Here is a 27,723-nt window from a genome sequence, read left to right on the forward strand (position 1 = left end):
CACCAGGGAGGGAAGGGGAACTCTAAGGGTATGTCCACACTGCAATCGGAGGTGTGATCGCAGCTTGTGCAGATGCACCCGAGCGAACTTTAATCTCGCTAGCTCCGATACTGGGGCGGTGAAATCGGCGCATAATCACTCACGGGGCTATTGCGGCGTCACCCGCTCTGGTGACCGAGCTGGCTAGATGAAAGTGATTGCAGCGTAGCTATACCCTGAGAAGCACATCTGCAAAGGAAGGGTTCTCATCTAATAACTCCCTAAGAGACACAAACCTCCTCAAGAGACACGTCCGCGCTCAAGAGAACAAGTTTGGGAAGGAGGTTTTTTTTGGCATCGTAATGTGCGAAGAAATGGAGTGATACTAGACACCACGGGAGTGTAACCGGTGGCATGCTCTGGAGAGGACACTGCCCCTTAAAGAGTGCGCAGGGGACCAGTGATGGCGTTCAGAATTGTGATCATTACATATAGCTCCACAGCTGTGTAAAATGCCCCACAGAGTAAACAAAGAGCCAAGGGATTATATCCAAGCACATAACAGCATCCCAGGGAGGTAATGGGGAAGGGGGCCAATAACTCTCTTCTATAGCAACTTCCACTTCAGGTTCTCAAAAGCCCTTAGCAAATGTGACTAATTTCAGCCCAAAATGGGCAAGTGTTAGTACATCCCACTACACATGGGGAAACGGAGGCACGGATTGGTGAAGTGACTTGCCCGAGGTCACCCAGTAAGTCAGTGGCAGAGCCAGGAACAGCCGACGGGCTTCCCAAGGCCTTGGCCTGTCCTATGCCATAAGACTGTCTTTCCTCTCCAAAAACTCTTCATCTCTGGAGGGTCTGAAGCAGCTTCTAATCCTTGAACCTGGATAATGTCAAGGGAGGGGCAGCCTCCCTCAATGAGTAAACTAGGAGCAAGTGCACACCTTTCCCCGGCCTCCCACCCCGCTCATCCCACAGACAACCCCGCTCCCCACCCCGGTGGAGGATTTAACCATTCTCCAGAAGCGAGAGGGAAGCCAGGCCTGGGCGTGTCCTGCCTGGCTTTGCCCAGGTGAGGATGGTACCTTCTCCCCTGGCCCGGTGGCTGTCCATGACTTCGGCATGGGTGATCCAGTCCATGTAGCCCTTCAGATCCTCCTCCAGCTGCTGCTTCTCCCGCAGCTTCTGGAACGTGCCCCGTGACTTGGCCTTCTCACGCTCCTTGGTGAACTCCCTGGAACAAACCCAGACGGTTGGCATGAGGCCAATGGAGAGGGGGCTCTGCGGGCAGCTTCAATCCAGACCTTGCTCATGGGACACACTCATCAAGTGTGTGCCACGTCCTATTCTAGTGGCTAGTCCCCAGAGAGGACAAGAGCCTACTACTGCTGCCAGCTGGTGGAATTACTCCTTTAACTCAACTGAAGACTGAGAATGGATCAGTCCTGCCTTTTACCTTTGTTATATAATACAAAATTGTGGGGAGAGGGGGAGGAATACAGACCTAATAACAGGAAATGCTTCCTTATTCCTCATTTTTTTATCATCCTGTGGAACTCCTTGCCACAGGACACCACAGAACCAACTACTACAGCTAGATTGTAAAGAGGGCAGGTTAACATTAGAAGCACTAATGGCTGTCCCCACTGCTGCTGTTGAGGCACACAGGAGTATCCGATACTGGAAAGCCTTGAGGAAATCATAACAGAGTGTCAGAGCTAAAGGGGAAGCTCACACAGCTGGAGGGTACAGAGAGATTACCAGCTGTGCCCACTTTCCCACACTCTCCATAATAAAGGTGACCTGTCAAGGGGGAAAAACATCGGGCTTGGCCTTTTTTTGCTCCCTTCTGAGGGATAAAGCAGGCCTGGAAAGGACGGCTGGGTTTGTTTTCAGTGGTATTTTACCCGTTTGCTTTAATTCATGTCTTGGCTACGCTGGAAGACTCGAGGATTAGTAAGATTGTGACACTGCAGGGACCAAGGAAGTGACACCTGGTTAACTGAGAAGGGAAGGGAATTTTACAGGGACTATTTAAAACTGCTATTGGGGCAGGGACTGTCTTTTTGTTCTGTGTTTGCACAGCACCTAGCACCATGGGGTCCTGGGCCAGGATGGGGGCTGCTAGGTGCTACCACAATACAACTGAGTAATTACAATGTGTTCATTGTCTGGTTTTGTTAAGGCTGGGGAGAAAAGCTCTCTGTGTTAAGAATTCTGCCATCCTGTCCCTTCAATTAAGGGCTGAGAGCGCCCCTGCTCCACATTCCTGAGTCATCCAAAGAGTTCTCCAAGAGAAAAGGGAAGACAAGGCTTGATAGACTTGGTAGCCAAGGTACCAAGGAAGAAGGGAAGAAGAAAAGGGAAGAAAAAGGTTAAAAACCCCCTTCAGACTTTCTGTTCATATCCCCAAACTCAATAAGGGCCCGGCCCGGCCCCTCCCTCGGGGCAGACCCCTGCTGGGACAGAGAGAAAGGAGAGCGGCACCATGCAGCCCACACGCCTTACCCGCTGAGCACGCCCAGCACCAGGTTGAGAACGAAGAAAGAGCCCAGCAGAATGAGGCTGACGAAATAGATCCAGGGCCACTCGTTCCCGATGGCGTCGTTCACCTGAGCAGGACAGAGGCAGATGAAGATCCAGGGGGAGAACCAAATCCACCGGGCTCAGGTAAGCCCATTACTGGAGTAGCTGAGCATCTCACAGTCTTTACGCATGGGGAACTGAGACAGAACGACTAACAGACTTGCCCACGGTCACAATGGGAGTCTGTGGCAGAGCAGGGAATTGAACCTGGGTCTCCCAGGTTTCAGACTTGTCCCTACTCATTGACCAGCCTTCCTCTCAGGAACCCAGTGGTTAGGGCACTAGTTTAAGGCTTTGAAGACCCAACTCCCTACTCTGCCACAGACTCCTCGTGTGACCTTGAGCAAGTCACTTAGCCTCTGGGCCTCAGCTCCCCATCTGTGCAATGGGGATAATAGCACTGTCCTGCCTGCCTCCCGGGGGTGTGGGGTGGGTGTGGGGCAGGGGGGGTTAACGACGGTGAAATGCTTTAAGATCTAATGGTGAAAAGCACTGTATAAGAGCTAGGTGGTGTTATTATTAAAAGCCACCAGATACAATATCAGACACTGGCCCAGCAACCTGTGTCTCAAGCTGCCCTCAGCCCACACTCCTGGGAACAAAGGATACCCAGAAGGGTAACACACCAAGCGCTTTCCAGAGGCAGAGGCGGGACTGGAACTCAGCTCTGCAATTCCCAGCCTGTCCCTGAGCCGTCACACCATCCTTCCTCCCCTACCATTCTTCGTGGCTTGGAGGGCAAGTTTATGGTCGCTTATACCTGAGCTCCAGAGCTGAGGAGCCGTCCGAGGACTCGCTCCCACCAGGCTCCTGTCTTTTAAGGCAAGGGTGGGGTTCATTTGAGAGTCTCAGCGGTACTTGGACAGGGACTCTCTTGGCTAGGCAGGGTTCAAACACTCTGCTGCACTGGCGGGTGCCACCTTCTCCCTGGGAGCTCATTGCTCAGTGGATACATCATCCAGTAGCTGCAGAGTCTGCGGGGCTCGCTGCCCTGGAAGGATTCCCACCCTTTGGGAAGCCTGGCCAGCCCAACCCGCTTAGTACCATGTTCTTGTTCAAAGAGCGTGCCGGCGTCTCCTCCCTCGCAGCCAGCGGGCTCAGGCCTGCACCTACCCAGTAGAGAACTTCCGTCCATCCCTCCATGGTGATGCACTGGTACACGGTCAGCATGGCGAAGCCAAAATTATCAAAATGGGTGATACCGTTGTTGGGCCCTGGCCACCCACTCCTGCACTCAGTGCCGTTGAGGGTGCAGTGATACCCGTGGCCGGTGGTGGTGCACGGGGATGGCTTCTCCATTTCCCCTTTGGCAATGATATCTGAGGGTGAAACCGAAGCACAGAAGTCAGGCTGAGCAGAGGAGAAGGACAACTACACTCCTGCTGCTGCTTGTGCCTTAGCCCCCGGCCCCACCCAGAGGAGGGCTCTGGTGCAGTGCAATATACCTCCTAGCCACACCATATAGCCATATAACGCCCCCAGCCATGCCATAACTCTCTCAGCCATGCCATATAGCCATATAATGCCCCCAGCCATGCCATAACCCTCCCAGCCATGCCATATAGCCATATAACGCCCCCAGCCATGCCATACACCTCCCAGCCATGCCATATAGCCATATAATGCCCCCAGCCATGCCATAACCCTCCCAGCCATACCATATAGCCATATAACGCCCCCAGCCATGCCATAACCCTCCCAGCCACACCATATAGCCTTATAATGCCCCCAACCATGCCATGCACTTCCCAGCCATGCCATACAGCCATATAACGCCCCCAGATATGCCATACACCTCTCAGTCATGCCATATAGCCTTATAATGCCCCCAACCATGCCATACACCTCCCAGCCATGCCATACACCTCCCCGCCATGCCATGTAGTCATACAATGCCCTCAGATATGGCATACACCTCCCAGCCACGTCATATGGTTATATGGCGATATGGTGTGGCTGGTGGGAGGGTCGCCCACGTTCCAGACCTGTCCCGATGTAGTAGCAGGTCTTGTGCAACTTTCCCTTGAACAGCTCCTGCCCGACAATGGCGTAGATGATGATCATGAAGAGGACCAGCAGGGCGATGTGGAGCAGGGGCACCATGGCCTTGATGATGGAGTTCAGAACCACCTGCAGGCCTGCAGCCGAGAGAGAGAGAGAGAAGGGTAACAGGTCACACCCCCTCCCCTCCTAACTGGCAGCACGGCGTCTCACAGACACATTGAACCGCTTCGCCACCGCAGCACATGGCAGGGAAGAGAGGGAGGGACCTGGGCCCAGCTCTCACTGGTGTCAACCACTAGGCCATCCTTCCTCCCCAGCATGTGTCCCTACATGTCCCAGGAGGGGGGTGTGTGAGAAGGAAAGCCGTGGTGACTGAAATCTCTCAATCCCATTACTGGCAGCAGCAGCTCCAGGCCCCCTCACACTGCCCCAGAGGGATCGGGGAAGGCTGAGTCCCTGCAGTCCATCTCCTTGGGAGATGGTCTCAGGATGGGGGCATCTGGCTCCTAGACACTGGGGTGACCCCCACCAGCTCCTTTCACAACAGGCTATGGTGGGATTGGCGCATGCTGGGTCTTGGTGGGTTATGTCTCCACGAGGGGCACTAGCACTGGGACTATCTAGATCAGGGGTGGCCAACCTGTGGCTCCGGAGCCACATGCGGCTCTTCAGAAGTTAACATGCAGCTCCTTGTATAGGCACCGACTCCGGGGCTGGAGCTACAGGCGCCAACTTTCCAATGTGCCGGGGGGTGCTCACTGCTCAACCCCTGGCTCTGCCATAGGCCCTGCCCCCACTTCACCCCTTCCTGCCCCCTCCCCTGAGCCTGCCGTGCCCTCGCTCTTCCCCCTCCCCCCCAGACAGGGCCAGCTCCAGGCACCAGCTTGTCAAGCAGGTGCTTGGGGCGGCCACTCCGGAGAGGGGCGGCACGTCCAGCTATTCGGCGGCAATTCGGCAGACGATCCCTCACTCCGGCTCGGAGCGAAGGACCTCCCGCCAAATTGCCGCCGCAGATCGCGATCGCGGCTTTTTTTTGTTGTTGTTTGGCTGCTTGGGGCGGCCAAAACCCTGGAGCCGGCCCTGCCCCCAGAGCCTCCTGCACGCCACGAAACAGCTGATCGGGAGGTGCGGGGAGGAAGGGGGAGGTGCTGATCGGCGGGGCTGTCGGAGGGTGGGAGGCTCTGGGATGCGGGGGGGGAGGGAGCTGATTGGGGGCTGCTGACGTATTACTGTGGCTCTTTGGCAATGTACACTGGTCACTACTGGCTCCTTCTCAGGCTCAGGTTGGCCACCCCTGATCTAGACTTTGCTGATCGGTTGGAATTCCGCTGAGGCCCAGCTGGGGGCTGGCCACAGACCCGTGCGAAGGGGAAGCCTACTGCAGCTGCTGTGACCCTAGCCTCCCGCCAGCGAGCCGCCTGCCGTCCGGGCAGCTTTCACCCACTTGGCACTCCGGACACCAGGCGCAGGGGTCTCAGCACGCGGAAGGCTCGCAGGGCTTTGACGTCAAAGCCGCCCTTCCCCGACGGCGGTATGCCCTGCATCACGTTGATCTGCTCCACAACCACTGTGACCAGCCTGCCAGAGCGGGTGAGGAAGGGAGTGGGACAGGGAAGAGAGGGGAAAGGGGAGGAGGGGGGCGAGAGAAGGAACATGAAGGGGGAGGGAAAGGGGGGAAGGAGACAGTAAAAAAAAAAAATCCAAGCAAGGAAAGTCAATCTCACCCTGTACAGGCCGGACCGGGGAAGTTCACACCACAGCCCCTGCCAGCACAGCTAAACCATAACCTCATCTCAGACCGGTTCAGTGAGGCTTTTTTTCTGTTTTTCGGCATGGCCAGTGAATCGAAAGATCGGTTATTCTCCCAGCTCTGATTTAAAGCCAGCCCATGTGCAGAACCTGTAGGTCTCGAAGGAGGACTTAAAAGTGGAGAGGGCGTGCGGGTGAGCTCAGGGGAGTCATCTCAGGCAGAGGGGCGCCGTGTTGGAAAAGGCAAGTGAGCCTCCGCCAAGGGGAGTCACTAGAAACGCTCCCACCAGCTTCAGTGAGCTTTGGCTCCAACTCCAGGTGTCGGGCCTGGTCACGCTCTCCCTACCGTGGTCTCACAACCCGCCCCAAGAACAAACAGGACATTTTCTAAGAAACCTTCTGCCCACCCCGCCAAACCAGCTCTCCTTTACCCCAAAGAGACAATGGCGAAGTCCAGCACGTTCCAGCCGTTTCGGAGGTAGGCATCCGTGTGAAGTAGAAACCCATAGGCGATGATCTTGAGTGTGGCTTCAATGGTAAAGATGATCAGGAAGACGTACTCTATCTTCTCCTATGAGAGACAAAGGGCAGGAGAGAACCAGGAGTGAGGTGGGTAACAGACCAGCGATGCCTAGTGAGGGGGAACGACCCAGCAGCCCTGGGACCCCCCACAGCAGTCATGCAGCAAAGTGCAGCTTTATTGCAGTATTGCCAATGCTTCTGATTTTATAGTGGGTGACCGGATTTCAGGGCGGTCTGGAGCCTGTCTGGCATTGACGCAAGAAGCTACAGCCCCCTTGCGAAGTTTGGTCCTGCTGGAAGCTGGCTGAGCCAGCACTGGCTCCGTTCCCTCCTCCCATCCTGTGAAAAACATGGACAGGGCAGGACCTCTGCTCTTTTCCCCTCCAGCACCTGGCCTGGAAAGGGACAGAGGGAGCCATCCCTAACCCCCCAGCCTGGGAAAGGGGAGATGAGAGGGGACCCCACTACAACCCCCAGGCCTGGGAAAGGGGGGTGAGGAAACCTAGGAGGAGCAGAGGTGAGGCTCTGGGGGCTGGATTGAGGAGTTGGGGACTGATGGGGGGCCTGAACTGATGGGGGGATGGGGAGGCTGCGAAAGAGACTATTTAAAATAAAAAATGATTTATTTTTAGTTATTTGGACAATTATTAATTAAAAACCAAATTATTCATTGTAATTACTGGATCATGTACATATGTATGTAGTTATCAAAATTATACAACAACAGAAGACGGTTTAAATTATTGTCGAAATGCTTTGAATGTGACTGAATTGATTATTTTTAAAAAAAAATCATATTCAGGGATTATGACTGTAACTACTGCACTGAGCTAAGGAAAGCTCTGAAAGGGGCTTGCTGTTGTAAAGATCTTCTTACGTGTCAAGATCTTTACAGCTCACCTCATTATTCAAAAATCGTTGGAAAACGTGCTGCACAGAGAGAATGCTTTGTGTTTCTCAGCTGTTCATTGCTCATTTGCCGGCTCCATGTTATAGGCCTTATTCAGTCTATTTCTAAATGTGTGTGAATTAGGTTTTTCTATCATATTGTAACTTTGTCACACGACAGAGCTCTCCACTGAGTACTTAGGGTTATACCTGTGTACAAGAACTTCCCATACATCCTCCCCTTTTTCCAACCAGCGTGGATGCCTTCCCTCTACGGTAGCTCTCCCTTTTGGAATGGATACTTTTGAGGGGCTCCATCCTCATAAGGAGAAACCATTACCAGAAGCACGATTATTATATTGAAATGAATCTCTTGGTACTGAGGACTAGCCCAAATACATCTTCTGCATCTTCTCCTTTTGAATTCTCCTGAAGTATGTCTGTCTACTTGCAGCTTCCATTCAAGCAGCCAGAGAGAGGCACGTGTTTATTAAAGGTTGACTTGTCAACCGGACATTATCTCTCTCTCTCTCTCTCTCTCTCTCTCACACACACACACACACAAGCAGAGGAGAGTTCGAAAGGCAAAAGACAGATTGAAAAACAGAGTTTGATGATTTTTTAAAAAAAATCTCACTGATTGTGGGGCCAATCACATGATTTTAGAGGATGTGAGTCATGGTCCTGCTTTGAGCAGGGGGTTGGACTAGATGACCTCCTGAGGTCTCCTCCAACCCTGATCTTCTATGATTCTTGATCTCTTGAGGTTGGCAATACTGCTATTGGGTGAGAATCTCTAATTCACATATCCCCTGTTGTTAAGAGGGAAAACGGAGCAAACCAGTTTAATACTCTTTGAGAGAAGCCCCCCACTCTCTCACTAAGTGGCTTGCTGGTCTGCATGTGATTTGCATCCATAGCCTCCCAATAACTCTGTACCCAGCTAGCATTCCTTCCACAGCCAACTCCCAGGTCACCTCCACACCTGCTGCTCCTGCTCACGCACAGCCTCTTACTCCTTGGGGGAATTCTGCGCCGCCACACAATGCAAAATTTTGCAGAATTCCCTGTTGCCACTGCAGAATTTCTAACTGCCACTAGGGGCCGCTGGACTCTGCAGAGTGGAGCACTTTGATGCTCATTCTCCCAGGGACGGAGAGGGCCTTGGAGACGCAGCCAGCTCTGGCTGAGGAAGGACAGGGCTGCACCACACCATGTCCCCCGGTGGGACAGTAAAGAAGCTGGGGGGAGTAAAGGCTCTGGGGGTGCTGGTGTCTGTGCCGGGGGCTGCCCTGCGACTGGGCTCTGGGGGGAGGGGGTGTTGGTCTCTGGGCAGGGAGTGCCCTGCGGCTGGGCTCTGCGGGGAGGCGGTGCTGGTGTCTGGGCCAGGGGGTGCAGTGTGGCTCAGCTCTGGGGGGATGGGAGTCAGGGCCGGCTCTAGGCACCAGCAAAACAAGCTGGTGCTTGGGGAGGCACATTTTTAGGGGCGGCATGGCCGGCGCCAGAATGCCGCCCCTAAAAATGTGCCCCAGCCACCCTAGCTCACCTCCGCTGCTGCTGCCGCTCGTGTGCCGCTTCTCCCCCTCCCTTCCAGGCTCTCAAACCTGGGAGGGAGGGGGAGACTCCGAGTGGCCGCGGCGCGGGCGCCGCTTCTCCCCCTCCCTCCTAGGCTTGAGAGCCTGGGGGGAGGAGGCAGGGAAGGGGCGGGGTTGAGGCGGGGCCGGGGGTGGGGTAATTAAAAAACGGGGTGGGGGTGGCCAAAATTGTTTTTGCCTTGGGCAGCAAAAATCCTAGAGCCGGCCCTGATGGGAGTGCAGGTGTCTGGGCTCTGGGGGGCCCCACACAACTCCTTCCAGCACCCCTCAACTGGAACTGGGTCATCATAGGGGTTTCTTTAATTCTCTACTCCTGGGAGAATCTTTTTTGCTGTTGTCTGTATTTTGTTGACATACTTGTTGACAGGTATTTTGAAATAAATTACCAAAATAATTTAAACTAAAGTGATTATATTGTGTCATTTTGACAAATAAAATATGCAGAATTTTTAAAATTTTGGCACAGAATTTTTAAAATTTCGGTGCAGAATCCCCCCAGAAGTAGCCTCTGTCTTCCTCCTGAGCCCGGCCCCCTCTGATCCATTCCACCGTGATCTTGTCCCTCTTTATTAAGTACAGTTGAATATGACATCTGAGCCCCACACCCCCACTCTGGCCAGTCCCCCCAGCTGGGTCCCTCACCCCCACTGCGGCCAGTCCCCCCAGCTGCCCCCAGCCCCACTGAGGCCAATTCTCCCATCTGGGCCCCTCACCTCCACTCTGGCCAGGCCCCCCAGCAGAGCCCCTTTCCCCCACTTCAGCCAGTTTCCCATCAGTGGGGCCCCTCGCTCCCATCGAAACCCAAACTGAGCCCTGGTTTTGCCCATGGCTGTGCTTGATGGGTTTGAGCTAGGGTGACCAGGTGTCCTGATTTTATAGGGACAGTCCCAATATTTGTGGCTATTACCCCCCACCCCCGTCCTGATTTTTCACACTTGCTGTCTGGTCACCCTAATTCCAGCTCCCTTTGTGTTGTGAGCCCCTCTTGCCACTCGTGGCAGGAAACTGAGGTTTGGCAAACCAGGGGAAGGGGAGAGAACTCTAAACTCCATTTGGGCAGAGAGGATGCTGCCCCCCTCCTCTCCTGCCTTCGTCCAGAGGCTTTGCTGTCTGGCGCTTCAGCTGACTCAGCGCAGCTGCCTGCGGCCATCAGGGCCCAGAATAGTTGCTGCGTTTTGCACCGGGCACAGCAGTGCCGGCCGCCTGTCCATCACCCCAGCTGACGCTAATCACTGCCTGTTGCTGGGGCCTCTTCCAGGTCAGGATTTAAATACTTTAGAACCAGCCAGATATGGGGGGGGGGGGGTATTTATATTGATGTTTTTACATTCACACCCCACAATAACAGGGCAGGGAGATTCCCCACTTTCAGTTTGCTCTGGGGGCCGCTGAAATCCTGACCCCACCTGGAATTACACCCTGAATGCTCTTCGGGGCCAGACTCTAAGACAGATGCCCATCTCCTGCTGCCATCAATAGGGGTGCATGCCAGGTTTGGCCCACACATATTTTGCTATGTATTCATTTGACTGGTAGATTAGAAAATGCCAGAACTGAAAGAGCGAATTCACCCTAATAGAGGATGGGACCCAGGATTGAAATCTCCCGCCTCTAGGTGCTGTGCAAGAAATCAGACCAAAGCCCACGTAGCTCCCTTTTCACCCCCACACAGACAGCGAACATGCCAGGTATCACTTTATAGCTAGAAGCCCCATTCCATATTGTGACCCGAGAACCTGTTAATGCCAACCAACAAGGAGGTACAGAGGGGTACAGGTGTACCCTGAGGCCAGTATGCACCTTCTCATTCACCCAAGAATGTCATGAGAGGTCTCCACTGAAAGCCGGTGTCACATTGGTTATTGATATCATTGTGAGATGTATGTACTGATATTATGTAAGGAGTTAGAATCATAGAATCATCGAGTATCAGGGTTGGAAGGGACCTCAGGAGGTCATCTAGTCCAACCCCCTGCTCAAAGCAGGACCAAAGTATATATACTGAAAACATGGTCTTATAGAATGGATTAAGGTGTGGTGGAAATCTATGAAGTCTGGGCTACAAACTTAAAACTGCCTTCACCAAACAAGGGCACTCCACCAGAGAAACAGATCACATCAAGGAACGACCCCACACTGGAACCCATATCATTGGACATCATCGAACAGTTACAACTTATACTCGATGGAGACCACATCCTGAAAGAGCTTTCCTGAACTCTCTCTTCTGGCCTTCAAACAACCCCCCATCCTCTCCAAACTCATCATCAGAAGCAAGCTCCCCACAGACCAGGACACACCGACTCAAAGTGGCACCAGAACTGCCAGAACAACAGATGTAAAACCTGCAGACATAGGTCCACTGCTGCGATGACCAACACCCCACACAACACACCTTTCAAGATCCATGGGTCCTACACATGCCTATCACAACAAGTGGTGTACCTCACCCAGGGCACTAAGTGCCCAACAACAACTATGTGGGTGAAACCAAACAATCACTACACTCTCGAATGAACTTGCACAGTAAAATGATAAAAAACAAAAACACCCAATCACCTGCGGGCGAACACTTTTCACCAAACGACCACTCCGTATCTGGCCTCTCAGTTGTTGACCTCAAAGGAAACCTGCACGACGCTTTCAAAAGACGAGCCTGGGGGTACGTTAAGTCTTGTTAAGACGTGATATATCAATCCCCAAACGCGCTCCCCGTCGATTCCGGAACTCCACCGGAGTGAGCGGCGGTAGTGGAGTCGACGGGGGAGCCACGGCCGTCGATCCCGCGCCGTGAGGACGGGGGGTAAGTTGGAATAAGATATGTCGACTTCAGCTACGGTATTCCTGTAGCTGAAGTTGCATATCTTACATCGACACCCCCCCCCCCCCAGTGTAGACCAGGCCTGGGAGCTTAAATTCATAACGTTGCTAGACACCAAAAATCACCATCTTAATAAGAGGCCCTGGGGTTTTTTTGCCTTCCTCTGCAGCGTGGGGCATGGGTCACTTGCTGGAAGATTGTCTGCATCTTGAAGTCTTTAAACCATGATTTGAGGACTTCAGTGGCTCAGACACAGGTTTGATACAGGAGTGGGTGGGTGAGATTCTGTGGCCTGCGTTGTGCAGGAGGTCAGACTAGATGATCATAATGGTCCCTTCTGACCTTAAAGTCTTTGATTCTATGACACTGGATTTATGGCTTATTACAACAATCTGTAACCCACTAACCCCCTTTGTTTGTCCCATGACTGCAGAGGTGGTAACGGGCCACTTCACCTTGAATGGTCCCTTAGAATATGTGCGAGACTAGGTGGGGTGAATGTGTTAACTACTTATGCTAAACCATCTGTTCCACCTTGTATTTAGTACAGAGCACCTTTCCCAGACCCGAAGAAGAGCTCTGTGTAGCGCCAAAGCTTGTCTCTCTCGCCAACAGATGTTGGTCCAATAAAAGATATTCCCTCACCCGCCTTGTCTCTATAGTCTTTTTAAGCAGAGCAGAGTCCCCTCCCCGGCTCTGCTTTTTACAAGTCTCTTTGGGTCTGTACCACAGCCCATACACTCCATGTAGCAAGGAAGTACTGTCTTATAGACCAACACTGGCTAGCCATGTGGCACATGTTTGTCTCATAGCTGTCCAGTAGGCCACCCCTCCTACTGCCAGTGGACTACTATCCCCTCTGCCACAGCATTCACGCTGGCAACACACAGGGGACAAGGCAGGGAGGTAGGTGACACTGCAGGCATTGGGGTTTCCAGGGTAGGATGTATGCAGGGAATTGCTCAGACATGGGCCATGGCCCAGTTAAATCTGGCAGCCAGAGTGCTGACCTGCAGGATCCAGACATGCATAGATAGGATAGACCCTCACACCTCTGATACCCATTCGTCCTACGTGTCAAGTACACATGTAAGCATCCCTCCTGCCAGGCCAACACGCCCCCTGGGTGTGTGAGTCACACCAACCTGCCAGTCTGTGCCAGGCACCTCAGCTCAAAATGCCCCTCTAGCAGTGACGGCAGTTCAGATATTGGGGAGGGGTGTAAATTCCGGTCCCCGCTCATCCCACCCCCTCCTCCTGCAGGGACCCTGGGTCTCCCTCGGCCGGGAAGTCTCCCCACTTTCTGACCCACACAGTGTATGAGCCAGTGCTGCCAGGGGTCAAGTTCTTGGTGGACTCCCCTGTGTTCCACGGCACAGCAACAGACGCCCTGTGTGCCAGGTCACAACGCCATCTGTCAGTACAGGGGGGCGGCAGGCCACGTCAGTGAATGGCATTGCAACCCCCAGGTTGCCCAAGGGCATCCAGCAGCGCAGTGGCAGAGCTGGGATAGGATAGGAGCGTCTGTGGACAGCATGGTCCTGTGCTCCTTACTCAGCCCACTGTCAATCAGGTGTGACACCAATCGGATTACGCCGGTGTGAATGGGGAGCGAGAGGAGAACCAGGCCCTGGCATCTTTTCCTGGAGCCTCAGCACCCAGAGCTGGGAGGGGTCTCACATGCAAAGCTAAGGCAGGCCCTGGAGGGGAGACCTGCAGGGACTTTACAGAATCAAGATAAAGAGAGGGCCCCTCAGCCCAGCTGTAGGGGGCCAGTGGCCCACAGCGGACAGAGTGGTTGAGAAGATGGGCCACTGCGTTTCCCAGCTATGCCCTCCAGCCCTGCTCACGTCCATGCAGAGTGCTGCTGCAGAGATCACCTCCTAGCCCAGAGGTGGGCAAACTACAGCCCATAGGCCACATCGGCCTGCGGGACCGGCCTGCCCGGCCCCAAGCTCCTGGCCCGGGAGGCTAGCCCCCGGCCCCTCCCCCGCTGTCCCCCCTCTCCCGCAGCCTCAGCGTGCTGCGCTGCCAGCGCTCTGGCCCGCCGCTCCAGCCGGGCAGCACGGTGGCATGGCTGCAAGCTCCTGCCGCTCTGAGCGGCGTGGTAAGGGGGCTGGGGGGAGGGGGAAGTTGGATAGAAGTCGGGGCAGTCAGGGGACAGGGAGCAGGGGGGTTGGATAGGGGTTGGGGTACCGGGGGGGTGGTTAGGACGGGGGGTCCTGGAAGGGGGCAGTCAGTGGACAAGGAGCAGGGGGGCTTGGATGAGTCGGGGGTTCTGAGGACGGCAGTCAGGGGGCAGGAAGTGGGACGGGGCGGATGGGGCAGGGGCCAGGCTGTTTGGGGAGGCACAGCCTTCCCTACCCGGCCCTCCATAAAGTTTCGCAACCCCGATGTTGCCCTCGGGCCAAAAAGTTTGCCCACCCCTGTCCTAGCTCGTCATTTGGGCCATCTTGCCCCTCTCTTTGCCTCCCTCGTCTCTACTGCATCGTAGGTAAGCTAACTGTCTTCATTGGCAACGGCCCCAGGGCCTCTCCCCACCCTCCCTCTCACCCACTCCCGAGATTCCAGACGGCGACTCCTGCCTCCGACTGGACCATGACGGTAGGGTGACCAGACAGCAAATGTGAAAAATCGGGACGGGGTGGGGGTAATAGGAGCCTATATGTAAGGGGACTGTTGCCCCCTTACTAACACTCAGTGGGGGTGTTTTGGTTGGCTAGCTCCCAGCACTAAAAGGGGAAGGGTCGATGGCAAATCAGGAGCCTGAGACTGACAGTCCCCAGGAACAATGGGGAGAGGCCAATGCTCCAGATCAGCCTGATTGACAGGGCGGGCAGGCTAATCAGAGAGTCAGGAGGCCGGGGGGGTCCCGTCCTCCGTGTGAACTGGAATGGCCTGAGTCAGACAGAGTGGGGCCAAGCTAAGGAGAAAGCAGGGGCCCAGGCTAAGCTGCTGGAAGCAGAGCTGCAGCCCAAAAGCCAGAGGGGCCAGAAAGCAGGTCAGAGCTGGGAGCAGAGTCACAGAAGCAGACCTGTCCTGGGGGCAGAGCTGTAGCAACCAGAGCCAGAGAGGCAGCCCAGGGAGCTGAAGGCAGAGCAGCAGCAGCGTGGAGCTGGGTGCGGTGAGCAGGACCCTGGGCAGCAGGCCCAGTGCAGGGAGACCTCAGCCAAGAGGCTCTGCAGGCCAGACTTGCAATGGGTTCTGGGTCATAGAATATGAGGGTTGGAAGGGACCTCAGGAGGTCATCTAGTCCAACCCCCTGCTCAAAGCAGGACCAATCCCCAAACAGATTTTTGCCCTAGTTCCCTAAATGGCCCCCTCAAGGATTGAACTCACAACTCTGTGTTTAGCAGGTCAATGCTCAAACCACTGAGCTATCCCTCCCCTGAAGGGGGATCGTAACCCTGTCAGGGCGGGGGCGACGCTGGGAAAAAGTGTCCTGCCACCTAGAGCCTGAGAGCGTGTGGCCACCGCCAGAGCAAGTGTCCGACCCGCAGCGTCCCTGCAGCACAGCCCGGGCCTGAGAAGGAGACCTGGGACCTACAAGGAACAGACTGTGACCTGCCCTGACGTTCCAGAGACACTGTTTGTGATGTTCCCTGCCACAGAGCAGGGTGATGTGTTTCCTTTAACCTTTCCCATTTTTCCTTATTCTTTTTTAAAATTAATTGTTAATTAAACAACTTGTATTTGCTTTAAATTGTATGAAATGATCAGTGGGTCAGGGAGGTGCCCAGAGCAGAGAGAGTACCCCGGAGTGGGGACACCCTAGCCCCTGGCCTGGGTGACCACAGCAGGGTTGGGGGTCGAGCCCCCCAGGAATCCTGGGCCCAGCCTTGTTGGGGTTTACGAGGACTCTGCCAGACAGGAGAGTGGAAGGGGAGTCCTCAAGGGCAGGGAGGCCTCTGGGTAAAGGAAGTGGGAGCGAGGACTCAGATCCTTTCGCTAGCCCACTTCACCGGGGTAGTGCAGAAGCCAGGAAAGTTCCCCACAATAGCGGGACCATTCCCCCGCTTACATATATAAGAAAAGACCCCCAAAAATTGGGACTGTCCCTATAAAATCGGGACATCTGGTCACCCTACATGACGGCAGCCTCCATCGCCCTCCTGTTACGTTTTCTAACAAGCCCCTTTCTGCTTTCCTCTCCCGCTGGGGCGGAGCTCCCTGTAAACACCCGCAAAGCTCCCTCTTCTCCTTCATGTCCCTCCGCAACACTCTCTTTTGCCAGGATGCCTGCGAACAAACCTAACAGCTTAAACTGTCAGCTCTCCGGGGCACGGACTGCAGCTCCTGGTCTGGCATTGCCAAGGGGCCGTGGGCGATGGGAACGGGGACTCCCTCGCCAGCCAGGGCAGAGCTGGCTCACTATACAGGCTCTGCTCCCAGCTCCCCAGGGCCCGGCATGGGGGGGATGTGGAGCATGTCGGGGAGTGACCCAAAAGCACTGCACTACAGCTATTCTCTGCTTCCCTGGGCCCATAGGGAGGCACTAGGAGCAGAATGCAAGTCCACAGAGCCCTGAGATTGCTCTAAGTTCCACTGCGGGCTGGGGTGGCGCCTGAGAACACAGCGGGTTTCAATCCCCCTGCTCCCAGTGCAGGAACGGACGCACCAGGCATTAGGTCCAGAGCACGTGGCGGACGTTTTTCCAACGGTGCCCAGGAGGCAGGAACCCAGGGGGAGTATTTCCAACCCAGACAGCCTCTCGATGCTAGGAGACCCCGGCTGGAAGGCTGCCTGTTCGAACGGCTCCCTACGCAGATCACGGGGGATCTCGGCGAGGAATGCATACAGGGGAACACATAGGAAAGAGCTGAGGACCAGTTCCTGGCTTGTACACTCAGCTTTCCCCAGAGCTCCGGCCCCCTCATCCACTGCTCCTCTCCTCCCATAAACAAGTGACGGGGCCTTGCTTGATGAATCCCAGGGCTCCTGAGACAGGCTGCAAAGCAGCAATAACTCTCCCTGGGAGCTGAGCGAGTGGAGGTGCCACTTCCGATAAGGAGCCTTTCCCTTTATGGACTCCTTAGCTCCCAGTCATAAACCTTGCCGCTTTTTCTCCGTCAGGGCTGGCCTCTGTAACCCTGTCAGCGGGGCCTTAACTCTGGGACCTACACGGGACCCCCAGCCATAACTTAGCTGCCCGCTCAGATCCCCGAGGTAGGCTGCAGGACTGTCAGCTACCAGTTATTTATTCACTTTAAAAGCAACAATAGCAGCCCCTGCACATGCCCCTGGCTCTGACACTCTATCATCTCCGGGGAGGTCTGAGCAGGCAGAGGAGCGTGTGGATTCCTTTTCTTGTTTCAAGGTTCATGGGACTCTAGCAGCTGGATTGAGATCTCCGGGGATTTCGCTCTTTTGTATCCACACAGCAGGTGCAGCAAGTGTGTGTGTGTGTGTGAGACCACTGCCCTCTACTGGATGCAATCACAACTGCTCAACTGTGTGCCCAAGCCCCTACTCTGCTTACAGCTAATGGAGATTTTCGTTTTGCTCTGAAAGTAGGGGCCTGGGCTTTCTGGAGCAAGATGATCTGAATTAGGAGCCCACCGTCACTATGAAATTCTAAGCGCTCACGGTGTGAAACAGAGGGACAACTATGCAGTTCTTAAGTGGCCAAACTGAGGGGGGCACAGAGGAACATTTGGGGGGGGCACAGCACAGAGCGCAGGGGGGGGGAATGCCACCCCGCCCCGCTCTGCCCCCAGCTCCACTTTGGCTCCAATCCCAGCCCCAGCTGAAGGTCGGGCCCCAGCCATGGCTCTGCTCCCGGCTGCAGCCCCAGCTCCGGCCCCGGCCTCAGCTCCAGTTCTCAGGGGCGGGATGTGGACAGGTTCCACTATGGGTAAGGGGGGGCAGGATGGAAAAAGTTGCGGAACCACTGATCTAAAAGACCGTCAAGCAGGGTTTTCCCCTAGAAAAGGCTCTAGAGCTAAAGCGAATATGGGAAATGGTTCAAATGAAAGCCTTACAAGATGGTTGCTAGAATAGGAGTCGTGACCAGGAACTTGACATGAGCCTCTGGCCCACACAGACTGGTTACAAGCTTCACCACCAGCCTTCATTTAAAATGAATTACTCACAAGCCCCCACCTAAGGGATAGCCCCCCCCCCATAAATTAGCACCACGGGGGCAGAGGGTTGTACTGGGGGCTGTTTGTCGGGGGGGGGGGAAGAGACAGAGAGGAGCAGAATGAGAGACAAGAAAGAGAGGGATGCTGAGCAAAGAGCCGGCAAACCCCAAACCCCTCATTCCCAGCTCCACCCCAGAGCCCTCACCACCCCCTGCACCCCAACCCCCTGGAAAAAGCCTAGAGAGGGCTTGTGGGGCGCTGGCTGAATGGGTGCTATGAGTGAGGCCACTTTGGTGCCTCCTGTGTTCAGGGACGCAGGACTTTACAAGGAAGGGACAAACACACAAGACTGCATAGATTGAAGATAATCTCAGATTCCATCATCAATTTATGCTCTCAACTGGACAACCCGCAGGGCCCCAGAATTTCAGTAGCTGCTCGGGTCAAAGGGGATAACGGAGTGGTTTAGTGCTGTTAACAGTCAACAGAGATGTTTTATTAACAGAATCATAGAAGATTTGGGTTGGGAGAGACCTCAGGCGGTCATCTAGTCCAACCCGCTGCTCAAAGCAGGACCAACCCCAACTAAATCATCCCAGCCAGGGCTTTGTCAAGCCTGGCCTTAAAAATCTCCAAGGATGGAGATTCCACCACCTCCCTAGGTAACCCATTCCAGTGCTTCACCACCCTCCTTGTGAAACAGTGTTTCCTAATATCCAACCTAGACCTCCCCCACTGCAACGTGAGACCATTGTACCTTGTTTTGTCATCTGCCACCATCAAGAACAACCGAGCTCCATCCTCTTTGGAACCCCCCTTCAGGTAGTTGAAGGCTGCTATCAAATCCCCCCTCACTCTTCTCTTCTGCAGACTAAATAAGCCCAGTTCCCTCAGCCTCTCCTCATAAGTCATGTGCCCCAGCCCCCTAATTATTTCAGCCCCCTAAACAGCTTCTTACTTGTGGGGCCAGCCACTCCCATCCCAACGCAACAGGGAGCAGAGACCTGTATCTTGGTGTTGTGGGTCCCAGCTTCCCTTCCTGCTTATGGACTCAGAGGCTCAGGTGCAAATTTCACGACTACATAACTGGAGATCATGCAGCTCACGTGCTGGTGGCTTGGAGGGTGAAATTTCAGTGCCAGGCAGGCGCTAACATTCGTGGGCGAGGAGCTCAGCCCCTTCATGCTGCCTCGACTTGATGCCCCGGCTATTTTTAAAAGGTTAGTTTGGAACACAAGTGAAAGAAAAAGGTTTGCCTCGGGGGCTTTGCCGTGAGTGAGGCGGCGCCGGGCGGGTTTGTACAACACGAGGACGAGGCTGTCTCTTACCAGGCTGGAGTTGGAAGCGTTGGTATCATCGTTCGGCATGGGCAGGTAGACGGCCAACGCCACGCAGTTGGCAAAGATGGTCATCAGGATAATGATCTCGAAGGGTCTGTGGGTGGGCATTAAGGAGAAGCACAGAGCTGAGGCGCAGTCCCTGCATATGCACCAATTAATGGTAACCACCTCGTCAGCTGGTACAATGCCATGGCACCGGCCATATTTACACAGGAGAGGCCCAGGGATGGACTAGCCAGGGGGGCTGGGGGCACTGGCAGAGCTGGGGGGGACACCCAGGGCTGCAATAACACGGGGTGCGGTTGTCATCAGACCTGCCAACACTCCCACAGTTTCAGAGCCTCTTACAGATCTGGGGCACAGCCCATCAGTCTAAAGGGAAATCAGCCTCCGATTGGCTGCCTTCCCTACTGCCCCACCCCTTGGGGAAGGCTCCCCCTATCCTCTCCTGTGAACGGGGATGGGTTCCTGCCTCCGCTTCTCCCCATCTCCCTCCCACCCTAGGGTTGCCAACTTTCTACTCGCACAAAACCGAACAACCTTGCCCCACCTCCTGCCCCACCCCCTCCAAGGCCCCGCCCCTGCTCACTCCATCCCCCCTCCCTCTGTTGCTTGCTCTCCCCACCCTCACTCACTCGCTCATTTTCACCAGGCTGGGGCAGGGGGCTGGGGTGTGGGAGGGGGTGAGGGCTCCAGCTGGGGGTGCAAGTTCCAGGATGGGGCCAGAAATGAGAGGTTCAGGGTGTGGGAGGGGGCTCTGGGCTGGGGCAGGGGGTTGGGGTGCAGGGGGGGGTGAGGGCTCTGGGGTGGTGCTGGGAATGAGGGGTTTGGGGTTTAGGAGGCTGCTCCGTGCTGGCACTGAGGGGTTTTGAGGGCAGGAGGAGGATCAGGGCTGGAGCAGGGGGTTGGGGACGGGGAGTGGGTCAGGGGTGCAGGCTCCAGGCGGCACTTACCTTAAGCAGCTCCCAGAAGCTGTGGCATGCCCCCCTCCGACTCCTATGCGGAGGCACAACCAAGTGGCTCTGCATGCTGCCCTGTCTGCAGGCAACGCCCCCGCAGCTCCCATTGGCTGTGGTTCCCGGCCAATGGGAGCTGCGGGGGCGGCGCTTGGGGCAGGGGAAGCTTGAGGAGGGGGGATGAAAAACCTCTGCATAAGGAGCAGAGGGGCAAATGTGGGGCTGGGGGAGGGGCTCAGCAGTGAGGGGGAGCTGGGGAAGATTGGGCAGCTAGAGGAGCACAAGACTGATGGGGAGGCACAGAGCTGATGTGGGGAAATGTGGGAGCACATTAGTAAGTGCTGTGGGGCTGCTGTGACCCAGTGACCTCTTGATGCCAACTGGCACAGCAGGTGCAGGGGGTTTTACAGGGCTCTCCTGGGTCAGTTCTATGCACGTTAGTACTCCAGAAGACAGTCTCCAGCAACAGCCAGTAGCCCACTGGTCATCACAATAATTTTGAAATGTATGCATGGATAATATTTAAGGAATTATGTCTCTATACTTAAAATTATGTTCTTAAAGCCTCGGGAGCTGTGGCAGGTAATCAGGAGGAGTGGCATTGTATGTCAATAATGAGGTAAAATGTAAAGAAATAATAAGTGATGGAATGGATAAGACGGAGTCTGTCTGGGCAATAATTACACTGGGTAAAAGAACTACTAGAGCCTCCCCTGAGATAGTGCTTGGGGTGTGCTATAGACCGCCAGGATCTAGCCTGGATGCGGACACAGAACTATTTAATGTTTTTAGGGAAGTAAAAACTAATAAGAACTGTGTAATCATGGGGGACTTTAACTTCCCAGATATAGATTGGGGAACAAATGCTAGTAACAATAATAGGGCTCAGATGTTCCTAGACGTGCTAGCAGATGAATTCCTCCATCAAGCAGTAACTGAACCGATGAGGGGGGATGCAATTTTAGATTTGGTTTTGGTGAGTAGTGAGGACCTCGTTGAGGAAATGGTTGTAGGGGACAACCTTGGCTCGAGTGACCATGAGCTAATTCAGTTTAAACTAAATGGAAGGATTAACAGAAATAAAACTGTGACTAAGGTTTACGATTTCAAAAAGGCCAACTTTAATAAATTAAGGCAACTACTTAGGGAAGTGCATTGGGCTAACATACCTAGGGATCTAAAGGCAGATGACGCCTGGGATTATTTCAAGTTGAAGTTGCACGAGCTGTCCGAGGCCTGTATCCCGAGAAAGGGAAAACGGTTAGTAGGCAGAAGATTTAGACCTAGCTGGATGAGCGGGCGTCTCAAAGGGGCGATTAAGAAAAAGCAGAAAGCGTACAAAGAATGGAAGAGGGGAGGGATCAGCAAGGAAACCTACCTTATTGAGGTCAGAGCATGTAGGGATACAGTGAGAAAGGCCAAAAGCCGTGTAGAGTTGGACCTTGCGAGGGGAATTAAATCCAATAGTAAGAGGTTTTATAGCCATATAAATAGGAAGAAAACAAAGAAAGAGGAAGTGGGACCGCTGAAGAATGTAGATGGAGTGGAGATTAAGGATAATCTAGGCATGGCACAATATCTAAATGAATATTTTGCATCGGTCTTTAATAAGGCTAATGAAGGGCTTAGAAATAGAGGGAGCAGGACAGAGGGGAATAAAGGAGGGGGGATTGACATTACAGCATCAGAGGTGGAAGCCAAACTTGACCAGCTAAACGGGACTAAATCAGGCGGACCGGATGATCTTCATCCTAGAATATTGAAGGAACTGGCACAAGAAATTGCAAGCCCCTTAGTGATAATTTTTAATGAATCTGTAAACTCGGGGGTGGTACCGTTGGACTGGAAAATAGCTAATGTGGTTCCTATTTTCAAGAAGGGGAAAAAAAGTGACCCGGGTAACTACAGGCCTGTTAGTTTAACATCTGTAGTATGCAAGGTCTTGGAAAAAATTTTGAAGGAGAAAGTAGTTAAGGACCTTGAGGTGAATGGCAATTGGGACAAATTACAACATGGGTTTACGAAAGGCAGATCGTGCCAAACCAACCTGATCTCCTTCTTTGAGAAAGTAACAGACCTTCTAGATAAAGGAAATGCGGTGGATCTAATATACCTTGATTTTAGTAAAGCGTTTGATACTGTACCGCATGAGGAATTATTGGTTAAATTGGAAAAAATGGGGATTGATATGAAAATCCAGAGGTGGATAAAGAACTGGTTAAAGGGTAGACTGCAGCGGGTAGTACTGAAAGGTGAACTGTCAGGTTGGAGGGAGGTCACCAGTGGGGTTCCTCAAGGTTCGGTCTTGGGTCCGATTTTATTTAATCTATTTATTACTGACCTCGGAACCGAATGTAGGACTGGGCTGATAAAGTTTGCGGATGACACAAAGTTGGGAGGTATTGCCAATTCGGAGAAGGATCGGGATATTCTGCAGGGAGACTTGGATGACCTTGTAAATTGGAGTAATAATAATAGGATGAGATTTAATAGTGAGAAGTGTAAGGTGATGCATTTAGGGATGACTAACAAGAATTTTAGTTATAAGCTGGGGACGCATAGGTTGGAAGTGACGGAGGAGGAGAAGGACCTCGGAGTCCTGGTTGATCGCAGGATGACTATGAGTCGGCAATGTGACGTGGCTGTGAAAAAAGCTAATGCGATCTTGGGATGCATTAGGCGAGGTATTTCTAGTAGGGACAAGGAGGTGCTGCTTCCGTTATACAAGGCGCTGGTGAGACCTCATTTGGAGTACTGTGTGCAGTTCTGGTCTCCTATGTTTAAAAAGGATGAACTCAAACTGGAACGGGTACAGAGAAGGGCCACTAGGATGATCCGAGGAATGGAAAACCTTTCCTATGAAAGGAGACTCGAGGAGCTCGGTTTGTTTAGCCTAACCAAAAGAAGGCTGAGGGGGGATATGATTGCTCTCTTTAAATATATCAGAGGGATAAATACCAGGGAGGGAGAGGAATTATTTCAGCTCAGTACTAATGTGGACACGAGAACAAATGGATATAAACTGGCCGTGGGGAAGTTTAGGCTTGAAATTAGACGAAGGTTTCTAACCGTCAGAGGGGTGAAATTTTGGAACAGCCTTCCGAGGGAAACGGTGGGGGCAAAAGACCTCCCTGGCTTCAAGATTAGGCTAGATAAGTTCATGGAGGGAATGGTTTGATGGGATAACGTGATTTTAGTCAATTAGGCAATAACGTGCGATCGCTGGTAAAATGAGGGTTCGGCTGGAGATTCTTGCCTGTATGCTCAGGGTTCTACTGATCGCCATATTTGGGGTCGGGAAGGAATTTTCCTCCAGGGTAGATTGGCAGAGGCCCTGGAGGTTTTTCGCCTTCCTCCGCAGCATGGGGCAGGGGTCGCAAGCTGGAGGATTCTCTGCGACTTGAAGTCTTTAAATCACGATCTGGAGACTTCAACAGCTGAGTTAAGGGAAAGTGGGTGGGTCAGCTTTTGTGGCCTGCATCATGCGGGAGGTCAGACTAGATGACCATAATGGTCCCTTCTGACCTTAAAGTCTATGAGTCTATGAGGGGACATATCTCAGACAGGTTCCTTTCGGGAAGGGGTTACAGACACTTATCTCCCCGTCTGGTCCTTGTCTGTATTGTGTACGGTCCCTTCACAGCAGGAGTCTAGCTTGTGGCTCAGTATGCAACTAATCTAGATTACAAAATTGACAAGAGACTGCAAAATCTACCAGTCCTCGCCTACAGACAGCCCCCCAACCTGAACCAAATACTCACCAGCAACCACACACCACACAACAAAAACACTAACCCAGGAACCAAACCCTGCTGCAAACCCCGGTGCCAACTCTGTCCACATATCTATTCATGGGACACCATCATAGGGACCTAACCACATCAGCCACACCATCCGGGGCTCGTTCACCTGCACATCTACCAATGTGATCTATGCCATCATGTGCCAGCAATGCCCCTCTGCCATGTACATTGGCCAAACTGGACAGTCTCTATGCAAAAGAATAAATGGACACAACTCTGACATCAGGAATTCATAACATTCAAAAACCAGTAGAACACTTCAATCTCTCTAGTCACTCAATAACAGACCTAAAAGTGGCAATTCTTCAACAAAAAAACTTCAAAAACAGACTCCAACGTGAAGCTGCAGAACTGGAATTAATTTGCAAACTGGACACCATCAGATTAGGCCTGAATAAAGACTGGGAGTGGTTGGGTCATTACAAAACCTAAACTTAATTTCCCCAATACTAATTTCTCCCTACTGTTACTCACACCTTCTTGTCAACTGTCTGTAATGGGCCACTCTCTCACCACTTCAAAAGTTATTTTCCCTCCCTTGGTATCCTGCTGTTAATTGATTTATCTCGTTAGACTGACCTCAGACTTGGCAAAGCAACCCCCATCCTTTCATGTATTTATACCTGCTCCTGTATTTTCCACTCCATGCATCCGATGAAGTGGGTTCTAGCCCACGAAAGCTTATGCCCAAATAAATGTGTTAGTCTCTAAGGTGCCCCAAGGACTCCTCATTGTTTTTGCTGATACAGGCTAACACGGCAACTACTCTGAAACCTACCAGGAGGAGCAATTAGCACCAGGGGGTCTGGGTTACGAATAAAGATCAAAGGACTGTTTTGAGATAGCCTGGGCTGCAAAAGAGACACTGGGGGCTCCTTTACTTAGGAGGCAAGCTGCCAGCATGACTTGTCTCATGAAACAAGGATCACAGGCTGTAAAAGGTTGGAAGGATTTTGGGGTGAGCATTGCTCTGTACGACATGAAAGTATCGAGTCTAGGTTCTAGAATGCACGCTCTGATTTTACGTTGTATGTAACCATTGGTTTCCAATACACGCCCCCCACAGCACGTCTCCCATGCTGGGCGACAAGACAGGCTGGATAACACAGCAGTTCAGACAATAGAGCTCCTCTGTTGCCCTGCTGTCAGGGGAGGGAGCGAGCGGAGCAGCGCAGAGACCCCCAGCCAGGACTGAAAGGAGGAGGAGAAAGACAAGCCCTAGCTGCAAGAGAGGTCACCCGGCTGCTGAGTGGCTCCTGCCCGCTAGATTATCCAAATAAAATCCGTGTCCCACCTGCTATTCGGATAACAGGGAGCGTCCTGTACGTGCTACACGATCTGCATCAAATAAACTGCTGCGTGTGTCCCTCTGGACACACCCAGTGTGTGCAAAGCAGGGCAGCGATCGGAGGTGGGACTGGGGAGCTGTGGGGGGTGTGGTGTACAGCTGCTTTGGGTGCAGCGAACCTGGGACCACTCAGTGAGCGATCAGCACACTCCAACCTCCCAGTGTCCTCTTGGCGTGTGCCAATTGCTAACCCTTCAGTGACAGCAGGACCTGCAGAGGCTGGGGTGCCAGTGGAGGTGAGGAGCTGACCCCCGGTGGGGAGAGACGAGGCTCCCACTAGCAAAGGGCAGGTGGTAGCAAGGTGCCTCCCAACCCCGGGTACCCGTGTGAAGCGTCACGGCTGGGCACAGAGTTCATTCATTTGAATTTAGGGAGAGGCTGGAAGTGTCCCCACCCCCACGCCAGACAGTATTTCATGCACATTTGTCCAAGTTTGCGCAAATTCAAACTCTGCTGCTTTTTGGCCCCAAGGCGTTGCCAAGTCTGGGGGCTGCAGGTCAGGATTGAGGGGCAGTGGCAGAGCTGTGTTTGGGGGTCTGCCGGCTGGGATAGCAGAGGAGCTGGAGGTCAGGGCTGGGTGTGTGGGGTTTGTCTAGCACCTACCTGCCCCCTGTTTGGCCCAGGACTGCTCTCGGCTCCCTAGTAACAGAGACAGGAAAAGCAAAACAAAAGCAGGGTCTTGCACAAACATCTCCACTTGTTCCTCTGCCGCAGCAGGACCCAGAGCCCCGGGGAGCGGGGAGGGCTGGGAAATGATGCTCGCCGGGCAATTTTGCAAGGCAAACCAATCCAAATGCTCTCCAGCCATTTAACAGATCCAGTCACCCCTCTGCTCGACAGCCTGGGGGGATGGTGCTGGGGATTTGCTCCCCAGCGGCTGCCTATCCTGCGCCTGCTGTGTATGTGGAGGTGGATCGGAGATAGCGGGGGAGGCTGGGGGAAAGGGTGTCACAGGACACACAGCTCGTGTCCCTCTGTCATCCCACCCACGGAGCGTGCTGGGTTTGCTTTCATGGGGCCAAGCTGAGAACAAGGCGGCGAAGATTCAATCCAGGAGAAGCAGCGTGGCCTGGCTAGGGGATGAGGCAAAGGCCTAAGACACGTCAGCTGCTACAGACAGTGACAGCCGGAGAGGCCCAGCCATTGGGCTAAAGATCACATCACACTTGAGGTCACTGCGTGGCTGGAGACCATCCACAGTGATGACAGGCTGGGCCCCGACGGCCGGGAGGCCGCGCTGCTCCTGGGACACTCACACTGCAGGGGACATTAGCTGGTGCCTGATCCTCAGAGTGGGGCTCCCCGGGGCCGGGCTCCCCAACAAGGCATTCCTCCCCTCCCTGGAATACACCTGGGCCCAACCCGAGTCTCTGCCTGCCAGGGCACCTGCCTGATGAGGGCTGTGGGGAGGGGGAGGGATTGATAGGAGTCAGCTTTCAATTACCGCGTGCTGGCCTGTCCTGCAGCAATTTCACACGCGCTCCTGCACCCGGGGGTAACTGCGTAAAGCATAAGCAACGCTGAGGACAAGGTCTGACACCCCCATCCTTAGTCCCTTCCCTCTGGGCTCCATTTATTATCCCAACAACCACAAACTCACCCCAGGAAAACAAAACTGCCCCAGCTGGGGCTTTCTACCCAGCCACAGCGCCTAGGGCCTCTCTCCAGCGGCTCCTGCAAGCAACTGTCCTTTGCTACAACATCTCTCTGCAGACCCCACCTCCCTGCCCCTCCTTAGAGTGAACTAAGCACCTGTCTCTCCTCAGCTAGGTCTTATTAGTGAACAGGGCCAGCTGGCCACAGGCCTGCAGCCCTTAATGGGGCAAGCTGCCCTGTTACACAGGCCAAATGAACACTTTAGATATCTTTGGTAAAGGAAGCCATGTATATCCGCGACGACGTCTTTCGACGACGAACCAACCCCTTCGCCCCGTGGATAAAATCTCCTGGCCGTTCAGCATCCGCCTGCTGCCTAGACCTGCCGTAATCAGCTGACAAGGAGGCCAATGGCTGCTAAAGATGATCCTCTGCTGCCTTAATTTTAGT

At 53.7% G+C, this 27,723-nt stretch overlaps 1 pseudogene; it reads right to left on the reverse strand.

The window, feature by feature from the left end:
- Nucleotides 1-27,723, reverse strand: part of LOC135878768 (voltage-dependent L-type calcium channel subunit alpha-1S-like) — a 100,239-nt pseudogene that overhangs the window by 68,159 nt on the left and 4,357 nt on the right.

The sequence above is a fragment of the Emys orbicularis genome, chromosome 4 (assembly GCF_028017835.1).
Source record: "Emys orbicularis isolate rEmyOrb1 chromosome 4, rEmyOrb1.hap1, whole genome shotgun sequence".
NCBI classification, from domain to species: domain Eukaryota; kingdom Metazoa; phylum Chordata; order Testudines; family Emydidae; genus Emys; species Emys orbicularis.